The 11,104-nt window shown below is 49.5% G+C and overlaps 1 long non-coding RNA gene across 1 annotated transcript; it reads right to left on the bottom strand.

The window, feature by feature from the left end:
• Window positions 1-8,287: 8,287 nt before the first annotated feature.
• LOC142819397 (uncharacterized) lies at window positions 8,288-10,485 on the bottom strand. Its single transcript, XR_012897266.1, has 3 exons — window positions 10,348-10,485; window positions 9,609-9,842; window positions 8,288-8,622 (listed from the first exon to the last, which is right to left on the bottom strand). It is a non-coding gene; the product is annotated as an uncharacterized LOC142819397 (long non-coding RNA).
• Window positions 10,486-11,104: the final 619 nt, after the last annotated feature.

Raw genomic sequence — 11,104 nt, 5'->3', positions numbered from 1 at the left:
GAGTTTGTTTAATGGTTTTTAACTGAATTTTGTACATAATCTTATGAAACTTTTTGCTAGTTCTTTATCTAAGTGGTGGCACAGAACCCATGCTGCACAGCACAGTTTTCTGTTACACAGCTTCCCGCTGTTTGCCAGTAGCTCCCCATTACATGCTGGAGCAAGCATCTCGGCTGTCCTTGCTCTCGGTAATCCCTTTAAATGACAAGCCGATCAGAGGCACTTCACGATCCAGCCCCTCACCTGCATGGCGAGGAACGGTCCCGGGGGCTAGAAAGGCTCAGCAGGATCTGGGCGGTTTCAAATCACTCGGCTCAGCGCTGGCGCATTGTTTGGACTGACAGAAGATAATCCCTTTTCAATGGGAGGACTAGAGGGGTCAAATTCGCCTGAAGCTGGAATTTCATTTAATCTAGGAGCAGACAACCCCCAAATCTGGCATCGTGTTCGGGATAGGGGAGCCTTGTAAATCGCTGGGAAAGGCAGGAACTGGGAAGCATGAATCAGGCCAGACAGTACATGTCGGAATAAAGAGTTTGAGTATGGCCACAGGTCCAGGGAAAGAACTATTACAAATCAAGACAAAAGGGGCTAGGGGAGAGGGTTGGGCATGGACAAGACGGCCTCTGGGGTACAGCTGGCCTGCTGGCAAGGGGGTGGTGGAAGAGTGGATGAATTTGCAGTGGCCCGTGTGAAACGAATGGGTGTTGGGCAGAGCCCTTGCTGGCACTGTGAGCACAGAGGCCACGAGAGGGAGCCGCATTTCCCCCCATGAAGCCTGGACCCTCAGAACACACAGGCGCTGGGGCGATTGTGAAGAGCGCGCGCAGCTCGGTGTTACAGGCTGCTGCTCTGCCTCTGGAGACTGTGCCGACCGCTCCTGCTCCCTCACCCCCGCCGGTCAACGTGACGTCAGACCAGACGCCTCCCCTAGCCTCAGGCCTCATCTCCCTGCCCTGCACCACCTCCCGCCTCGGCCTGATTAGCAGAGTACCCAAAGCTAGGGTTTTTTTTTCTGGTGCACATAAAATTACATGCCTCGGTGCACATAAAATTATTCCACACACGGATGGAAAAATGGGCGGAAAAGATTAGAGGGAACATTGCCCTGGTCTGGTGTCCACATTTTAAAAAAAAGATGTTGAGAAATTGGAGAGGATGCAGAGAAGAGCTACAAAAATGATGTGAGGCTGGAGAAAATCCTGACAGAGAGTCAAAGAGCTCCCTTTGTTTAGCAGCTACATATAAAATCATGAGTGGTGTGGAGAGGGCCGATAAAGAAAAGTTATTTATTAGTTCCCTAAATAGAAGAACTAGAGGTCACCAAATGAAATTAATGGGGAGCAGGTTTAAAACTAATAAAAGAAAGTTCTTCTTCACGCAGTGTGTAGTCAACCTGTGGAACTCCTTGCCAGAGGAGGCTGTGAAGGCTAGGACTGTAATAGATTTTAAAGAGAAGCTAGATAATTTCATGGAGGTTAGGTCCATAAAAGGCTATTAGCCAGGGGATAAAATGGTGTCCTTGGCCTCTGTTTGTCAGAGGCTGGAGAGGGATGGCAGGAGACAAATCGCTTGATCATTGTCTTCAGTCCACCCTCTCTGGGGCACCTGGTGCTGGCCACTGTCGGCAGACAGGATACTGGGCTAGATGGACCTTTGGTCTGACCCAGTACGGCCGTATTTATGTTCTTATGTACATAGAAGATTGAGAGGTGATGTGCTAATCGTGGATTAGTGCCTTCAGATGGAGAATAGAGAGAGTGATTAGCCGTTGCAAGGAGAGCCAGGGGAGTAGAAAAAACCAGGCACATCTCTTGATGTCTCCAAATCAAGATGGGATGCCTTCCTGGAAGGCCAGCTTGAGCCAAACAGGTCATGCTTGAGCCAAACAAATGCCAGGGCTCAGTACAGGGAACAGAGTGAAATGTAATGCTCTGATATACAAGCGGCCAAACTAGATGATTTAACGGCCCCTTCCGGCATTAAACTGTGAATCTATGGAAAAAAACCTGCTGTTGTAGGTCTCTTCACTGTTCTTCACATTAACAGCCACCTTTTGCAGGAAACCTGAGGAAATACTCTCTTAACTGTTTGCAGTCGGGCAGCTCTGGCTGGTATTGTGATAAACGTGGCCCAGATACGACCATCTATTCGTATTCTCAATGGAAATTAATAGGAATGACTCGTTGCCAGGAGATACCGCACGGGGACAATGCCATGTGACTGCTGCACACGGCCGGCACAGTGGGGGAAGAGCGAAGGACACACCGAATACAGAGCTGTGAAGGACAGGCGACGTGCAGAACAACGCCGGCAGAGGTTTTCAACAACCCGTTGTGAACTGATGGTCTGAATGCTCTTTGCATTCGGTCTGGGTAAGGGGGCAGCGCTCCCCTCCCTCGAGCTCCCTCCTTTGGTCGAGTGCGGGTTCCGGCACGGTCTCAGCTTTCAGCCCTTTCCCTCTGGTCTCGTGTGAAATCACAACCCCTTCCCGGGTGCACCTCTAACAGAGGCCTGTCCCCCGTGTCCTCTGCAGCGTGTCTCTGAGTCCAGTTAGTTCTCTCAGTTCATTCGCCCCACTCCAATCTTAGCTCACGGCTTTATCTTCTTCTCTAAGAAACTCGCCCACAGAGCTGCTCCCTCAGGCCATTTAGTTACCCTGGGCCTTCTCTCCCTCAGATCTGGGCTGCAACTGCACTGACGCTGGTGCTGCAGCTTCTTATGTAGTCTTTCCTGGCCCCTGATTGGCTGGTTTCTTCCCAGCCCCTCTAGCCGGACTGGAGGACTTCTTTATGTCCCTTTCTAGCCGTAGGACCTGGTCTGTCTCCTTACACTCTGATTCTGGGTCCAGTCCCCAGTTCAAGCAAGCTTGCGAAAAAGTTTCCACATTACTTTTAGCTGGATTTAAAGCAAACCTTCTATCTTATAGGTCACTGCGGATGAAAAACTGGTTGCTGTTTCCTTGGGGGGGGGGGGGGGAGTTGAAAAATTATGAAAAGGTTTTGTAAAATGTTTCTGTATTTTCCCAGTCAGCTCTAGATGTGGGGCAAGGTGTGATAATGGGCATTGAGTGGACTTCAAACAGGCATCCTTGTTTCTAGAAGATTTTACAGCCTGATTTCTGGGAATGTTTTAGATACATTTTAAAGCACATGGTAAGAGCTTTTTGCCAAATGTACTGTGCTTTCTATTTTTGTAAACATTCATCCTTGCAGATTTCCTGTCCAGGACAATAGTACTTTGCACTTCCATCTGCCTTGTATTTGACGACCTAAAAGTGCTTAACGTTCATCCCTATAACCTCTGTTATAGGTCAGTATAACAGGGAAACCGAGGCACAATGGTTCAGCAATGATGCTTCCGCACTTTCTGCAATACGATGTGATAAGCAAGTTGAGACTTGGCACAGGTCTGAACACCTGCAACCTCTGTAGAAGGCACTAAAATCCAAGTACCTGTCAGAACTGGTCCAGAAACTCATCAGAAAAGCAGCATTTGGGAAGATTCTGTATGCAGCAGCAACATTTCTCCCCCTAATCCTCCCCCATGGATAAACGGATAAGCAAAGCACTTTGCCTCTTATTATCTTAATTGCTTTCAAATCTGGGAGCCTGCAATTTTCAAACTTCTATATTCTCACCCCCACAGAAACCCCCTTGGCAGTTCTACCTGGTATGCACAATCCACAGCGGAGTTGATTAAGCTTGCTCATTGATATGGTTGCACTGCACTGAACATTGTTAATTTGCTGCCCTGATTAGCCTCAGGAAAAGCAAATCCCTTATCTTTTTGGCTTTCTGGGCTCCTCTGGCTAGAAATCTGGATTGCCCAGCACATCTTAACTCTGCACATCTCGCTTTGCTGAGGCTGCCGTGTTAGAGACAGAGATTTCAGATTTTGTTTTGGACCTTGAGGGTTCAGAGCAGCAAATTCCTCGGGTCTGTTCCTTTGGCCCAGAAAAACAAGCTGCCTCTTCCATAATCCTAACCCAATTAGGAATGTTAGAGCAAGACAGGGCCTTAGCTGTAATGGGTAACTCTTCTGTCACATCGCTCCATGCGAGCACAGAATGTAGAGTGTATATTATAGTTCAAGCCAATGACTGGACAACCCCCCCGCCCTTGCATTCTTATACTAAACCTCAGGCAGGACCATGTATGGACATGCTGGAGAACTGCAACCAGGGAACTGCAGTTGAAAGTCAACAACGTTACTGCTCGGTTCTGCATGGGGTTTGTCAGATGAAGGGTCCCTGTAATCCCACCTGCAAGTTTCCCAAGCAGCAGTGTGTGAAGTTGGAGAGAAATCTGCCACTCACCACAGTCTTCAGTAAAGCATGAGAAAATAGTTCACATGCCCCTGGTTAGTTCCTGAAGGATTAATCAATGAATGTGTCTTAGGAGAAATCCTTGGGAACTTTCCATGAACACTCAGGCCATGTCTGCATTACAGAGAAGATGGAAGCTGCTGCAGCTGATCGTCCAGGGTTTTGAATTAACGGGTCTAGTTAATTCGAACGGAGAGGGTGCTCCCATCGACACAGGTACTCCTGCTCCTACGAGGAAGAAGGAAAGGCAAAGGGAGACTGTGCTTCCATCCACCTCCCGCTGTGTGGACGGTGCCAAAATCTGATTTAAGATACTTCCAATCAAGCTACGCAATTAACGTAACTGGGGTTGCTTACCTTAATTCAAATATAGCCCCTAGTATAGACGTGGCCTTTATCGCCCTTTATTCATAAATGATCTGGAGAAAGGGGTAAGCAGTGAGGTAGTAAAGTTTGCAGATGATACCAAACTGTTTAGGATAGTCAAGACAGAAGCAGACTGTGAGGGACTCCAAGAAGATCTCACCAAACTGAGTGATTGGGCAACAAAATGGCAAATGAAATGTAATGTGGATAAGTGTAAAGTAATGCACATTGGGAAAAATAACCCCAACTATACGTACAGTATGATGGGGGCTAATTTGGCTACGACAAATCAGGAAAGAGATCTTGGAGTTATTGTGGACAGTTCTCTGAAAACTTCCACACAGTGTGCAGCGGCGGTCAAAAAGGCAAATAGGATGCTAGGAATTATTAGGAAAGGGATAGAAAATAAGACCCAGAATATCTTACTACCCTGTATAAAACTATGGTACGCCCACATCTTGAATACTGTGTACAGATATGGTCTCCTCACCACAAAAAAGATGTTTTGGCCTTGGAAAGGGTTCAGAAAAGGGCAACTAAAATGATTAGGGGTTTGGAACGGGTCCCATATGAAGAGAGGTTAAAGCGACTGGGACTTTTCAGTTTAGAAAAGAGGAGACTGAGGGGGGATGTGATAGAGGTGTATAAAATCATGAGTGGTGTGGAGAGGGCCGATAAAGAAAAGTTATTTATTAGTTCCCTAAATAGAAGAACTAGAGGACACCAAATGAAATTAATGGGGAGCAGGTTTAAAACTAATAAAAGAAAGTTCTTCACACAGCGTGTCGTCAACCTGTGGAACTCCTTGCCAGAGGAGGCTGTGAAGGCTAGGACTATAACAGAGTTTAAAGAGAAGCTAGATAGCCTTTTATGGACCTAACCTCCATGAAATTATTAGCCAGGGGATAAAATGGTGTCCTTGGCCTCTGTTTGTCAGATGCTGGAGAGGGATGTCAGGAGACAAATCGCTTGATCATTGTCTTTGGTCCACCCTCTCTGGGGCACCTGGTGCTGGCCACTGTCAATAGACAGGATACTGGGCTAGATGGACCTTTGGTCTGACCCAGTACGGCCATTCTTATGTTATGTTCTTAAGTGAATGACACATTTCGGAGAGGGAACTGAGTTAGTCTGTTTGAGCAAAACCAACAAGTAGTTCAGTGGCACTTTAAAGGCTAACAAACGTAGTAGAGTCTTGGCTTGACAAAGCCCTGGCAGGGTTGATTGAGTTGGGATTGGTCCTGCTGGACTTGATGACCTTCTGAGGTCTCTTCCAGCTCTATGGTTCTATGATTCCATGAGTCTATGAGTGTTAGAGCGTATGGGTGCATGAGCTATGGCTCACTTCCTCCGACGCGGAGAAAAGAAAGGGGAAAAGGGATGCAGAGATGGGCATGTGACATCATCACTGCCTCCCTTCCCTCCTTTTCCTTTCTCGTCAGCAGCTGAAGAGGTGAGTCATGGCCCTAATGGATTTGTTAGCCTTGGAAGTGCCACCAGACTCCTTGTGGTTAAAGTCAGTCACGGTGCAATTGCGTGACTGAAATAGAGGGGTGGGAACTTGAGGGCAAACATTCGGGTGCTATGGCAGAGGGAGGCCTGGGAAAGGCTCCCCCTTTGGTTTGGAAGAAGAGGAACGTGGACCCTCACACACCTTTCCAGAACCGACACCTGGCCAGTCCAAGGACAGCCAGTCCCACGGGTGGGAGATGCTTCCTCCCTCTTTTCCAGGAAACAAGCACAGTCAGTTCCTCACTTTGTGGCGCCCGCTAACAACGCACAAATGCCGAGAGGAAGGAGGCCTGCCGGGTCTGCTCTACGCCTGTTGCTTTTCTAAAAAATATTATTTCAAATGTTTCTCCTCTCTTTTGTGAGGCGCAAGTGAGTCTGCAATTTGCATTTGAAAGCTCCTGCTGCAGTCATGCCGGCTGAATGCAGACGCAGCACTCGAATCTTCCCCGATAAGATGCTTTAAGCGGCGGCATTCTTAGGGCAGACAAAGGCAGCCCGTCTTTCAAAGGCAACGTTATCGTTTTCGTCGGCCTCCCCCCTCCCTTTTCATAAAATGCCTTTTTTAACTCCAGGACGGAGCGCATCTGACACCCTGATGTCTTTGGGAGAAGGGCTCAATCCCCTATTTAGCCATGGTTGAGGGGTTTTAAAATATTTTAATTGTGTGCGGTGTCTGCCTCTCATGGGGTATGTCTACACTACCCTCCTAGTTCAAACTAGGAGGGTAGTGTAGACATACCCATGTAGAACAGCCCCTTCCCCCTTTACACTGAAATCCCCTCCTGGCTGGGGACAGCCTTGTGGCTAAGGCAGGCGTCACGGGCTCAGGAGTTCAGGACGCTACTTCTGCATGCGTTCTGCGGCCTGGCTGCTCTGCCAATTTGTAAAATGGGGGGAATGAAATTGACTCTTCCCCCACCTTCTTCCTCTGCCTACTCTCTGTGTAGATCGGGGTGGGCAAGAACCCGGGGCGTTTGCCAGGTTTACCCCGGCTGGCCTCCACCAACACTCTGTTCACCTGCACGGCCACAGGTACGGGCGACCGCAGCTCCCATTGCTTGCAGATCGCTATTCCTGGCCAATGGGAGCAGCGGGAAGCAGCACGGACTGGGACATGGCTTCCTGCAGTTCCCATTGGCTTGGGAACAGTGATGTGCAGCCAATGGGAGCTAGGATCGCCGGGACCTGCTTCCTTGCAGGTAATTATAAGGGTGGGGGCCTGCCAGGAGCTAACCCGGGCAGACTGGATCTGGCCCTCGGGCTGGTATTTCCCCATCCTGGGTTTAGACCCTTTCACTGCAAAGCACGGTACAGCATGACTGGCCCTCAGCGACTCTGCGATGGCCTTTCTTGGGACGGAATCCAAGGGCCGTTCCCCAGGATGGATTCCATGTGGTTCCGGGTGGATTTGCTTGATGCTCACAAGCACTCTAGCTGCCCTCGTCCGGGGTTTTCAGGCGATGGGGCGTGGCCCGGAACTGGGCCATGGAAATTTCGGGTGCTGGGGCTGGTTGCTGCAGAAGGATCAAGTGAGCGGGGGGCGAGGGGCATGGCGTGCACTGGGGCTAAGGCTTCTCCCTGCCTGTTCTGCACTGCAGACTGTGCTGCACCCCAGAAGTGGCCGGCAGCAGGCCCAGCTCCCAGGTGGGGAGGGGCTAGCGCACAGGGCTCCCTGCAGTGCCCCTACCCCGAGCACACCCATTGGCTGGGAACCTTCTGCCGGCTGATTCTGTGGGCAGCCTGATCTGTGGGGCCAGTAGAGGCAGGAAGCTGCCTTAGCCCCCCCATTATAATGCTGAGCAGGAGCCACTCAAGGTCAGCCCCGTCTGCCCCTGCCCTGCCCCCCCCAAAGCTGGAGCCCCCTCCTACTGCCAAAGCTCCATCCTCAGCCCCACCCCGGGTAGCCCACACTCCAGTCACATTCTGCTAGGTCATGGCAGCAACAATTTTGTTTAACTGAGTCATGAGACAAAAATAGTTTGAAAACCGCTGGCCTGACCCAGGGGGGTTTGTGCGCATGTGGGGGAGTTTGCGTATTAGTCCATCCTGCAGTGGGGGCACTTGCTTTATTGGAAAGGAAAGGGTGGAACCCCCCTCCCAACAGCTGAGAGAGAAACCTTTGCGCTAGCTTGTACGAATGCAGAGAACTAAAAGCCCTGGGGGATTTACATTCCGCCTGTAGGACCGTGATGCCCGCCGGACAAAGGCCTGTGCCATTGGGTCATAGTAGAGCAAACCCCGACAGTGGAGCCAGGGGGGCCGCAAGGTTTGCCAGTAACGTCTTGCACCCGTTCTCTTGTCTCTGGGCGGCGAAGGGGCCTGGCTGTGTTCTGGCTCCTTGGCCCGGCCCTGGGCCTGTGCGCCGCGTCAGGCAGCTCTGTCGTGCCCGGTGAACGTGAAGGGCATTCGGCAGAGGGCTGTGGATAAAAACAAGCAAACGGCTGCTTGTCAGTCATCCCCTCGCTGATGTGTGACTTGGGGTTCAGCGGAGACGCTGCGTTGTGAGTAATCAGCCTTGAAACAACGTGGCTCGGGGAGTAATGGGTTTCTCTGCAGGGGGCGAGGGACGGAGTCAAGGGCAGAGGCAGCTTTTTGAGGGAAAAGCAGCATTTCTTCCTGCTGCCTCAGAGCTCCGGGGGGGAGGGGGATTAGAAATGAGCTCCACCGCCTGTGAGCAGAGTTCACGTTGTACAGAGGCCAGTGAAAAATGGTCAATATGAGCTTGAGGGGGGAGGGGAAGGTCGCTGAGACAAAACAAACCCACCCGAGCCTTTAGAGAAGTGTGAACGGAACGGGCTCCCCCCACCCGCTGGCTTCCAGCTCTTAGACCTTCCCCTCCCACACATACTGCAAGACATACGGGGACCTAGCAGGTGCTGGGGCAATTCCCTGGGCACCCCAGTTATCTGCCTGCCTCCTGTGAGGGGTGCCACCCCCTTAGCTACTCCCCTCTGGGCTAGGCCAGCCCTGTTCTCACCTTGCTGGGTATCAAGAGATGCACCCCAGTCCCCGTGTCCCTTTGCATTGTTCTGTGGTAGCCAGCCCCTGCCACTGGCTACTCACAGAAATCCCAAATCCTCTGCCATCCAGGAAGCAGCGAGCCCTGATTTACTAGTTGTTCCTTATGTCCCCGCTCCCGTAAAACCCCTCCAAACCTGCGAGCATGGCTCTTAAAACCAAAGTGGGGGGAGTTAGGAAAGAAGGGGGAGTTCACTAGGAAGAAGAAAACAGTGGAAGGAAATGGTTACAATGCAAACCCAAATTATAAAATAAATCGGGATCTACTTGTGTTTATATTTCCCTTTCTTATCACCTCAAGGAGGTTCCTCCTCATCCCCCTCCACCCTTCCCCTCAAGCAAAGTTCAGTCTTTTGCAGAGCTGGGTGCCAGGGTCCTGGATTACCTGGTAGCATTGCTGCTCCCCAAGACGTTTCCTCGGTGACAGGACATGGAGAGCGCTGCTCCATTCCATGTTATAGTAAAACAATCTCTTGTCTCTGTGCAGAGCCATGGCCTTTCTCCGCCTCTCTTACTGTTCCTTTTGTGGCTTCAAGTGGTTTCGATTGTTTGTCGTTGTCTCCGATAGTTTTAAGACAGAGATTCCAAAAGACTGGCAAAGGGCAAGTATAGTGTCCAGCTATTAAAAGGGAAACAAGGACAACCCAGGAAACTACAGACCAGTCAACTTAACTTCTATGCTGGGAAAGATAATGGTGCAAGTAATTAAGGAATTACATCTGCAAACAACTGGAAGAGAATAAGGTGATAGGTAACAGCCAGCATAGATTTGTAAAGAACAAATCATGCCATACCAATCTGATAGCTTCCTTTGATAGGATAACAAGCCTTGTGGATAAGGGGGAAGTGGGAGATGTGGTATACCTAGACTTTAGTAAAGGATTTGATACAGTCTCATATGACATTCTTATCAATAAACTAGTGAAATACTACATAGAAGGGGCTACTATAAAACGGATGCATAACTGGCTAGATAACTGTTCTCAGAGAATAGTTATTAATGTTTCACAGTCATTCTGCAGGGATCAATTTTAAGACCAGTTCTGTTCAATATCTTCATCAACTATTTGGATGAAGAGTGGGAAACCTAAGGCCCGGGTCTAGAGCACACAAAATCTACTAGCCTGAGTCCTCCCAGGCTCTGGGGTGCAAGGGAAATTTCTTTCTTCTTCTCAGTCAGGGGCCACATCAGAGAGCTGTTTGGTTTTTTGCTTTTCACTTCTGTGCAGCCCTCGACTTATTTCCCTGTGGGTTAGTGGCCCCCAACCCAAAAAAGTCCCCATCCCTGATTTCGGTAAGGGCTTACAGAGTACACTTACAGCCTATGTCTACACTGCACATTGTTGTGCAATAAGATATGCAAATGAGGCACAGGGATGAATATCGCCACACCTCAATTGCATACCTAATGAGCCACCATTTTTGCAGCATGGACTTTTGCACAAGAAGGAGCTGTCTACACTGCTCTCTACACTTCTTGCGCAAAAAAACTCCTCTTGTGCAGAGCCATTCTTCCTGAAAATAAGCGGCTGAAAGGCTCTGCACAAGAGGGGGTTTTTTTGTGCAAGAAGGAGTAGTGTAGACAGCTCCTTCTTGTGAAAAAGCCTGTGCCACAAAAATGGCAGTGCATTAGGTATGCAAATGAGGCAGGGCAATATTCATCCCCATGCCTCATTTGCATATCTTATTGTGCAACAATGCGCAGTGTAGACGTAGCAACAAAGTTTGTGGATGATTCCAAGCTGAGAAAGGTTGCAAGTGCTTTGGAGGATAGGGTCATAATTCAAAATGGTCTGGATAATCTAGAGAAATGGCCTGAGGCAAATAAGATGACAATCAATAAAGATAAATGCAAAGCTTTACATGATGCAAAGATCATTT

The sequence above is a fragment of the Pelodiscus sinensis genome, chromosome 23 (genome assembly GCF_049634645.1).
Source record: "Pelodiscus sinensis isolate JC-2024 chromosome 23, ASM4963464v1, whole genome shotgun sequence".
In the NCBI taxonomy this organism is placed as follows: Eukaryota; Metazoa; Chordata; order Testudines; family Trionychidae; genus Pelodiscus; species Pelodiscus sinensis.
This window is presented reverse-complemented; position numbering and strand designations above follow the sequence as displayed.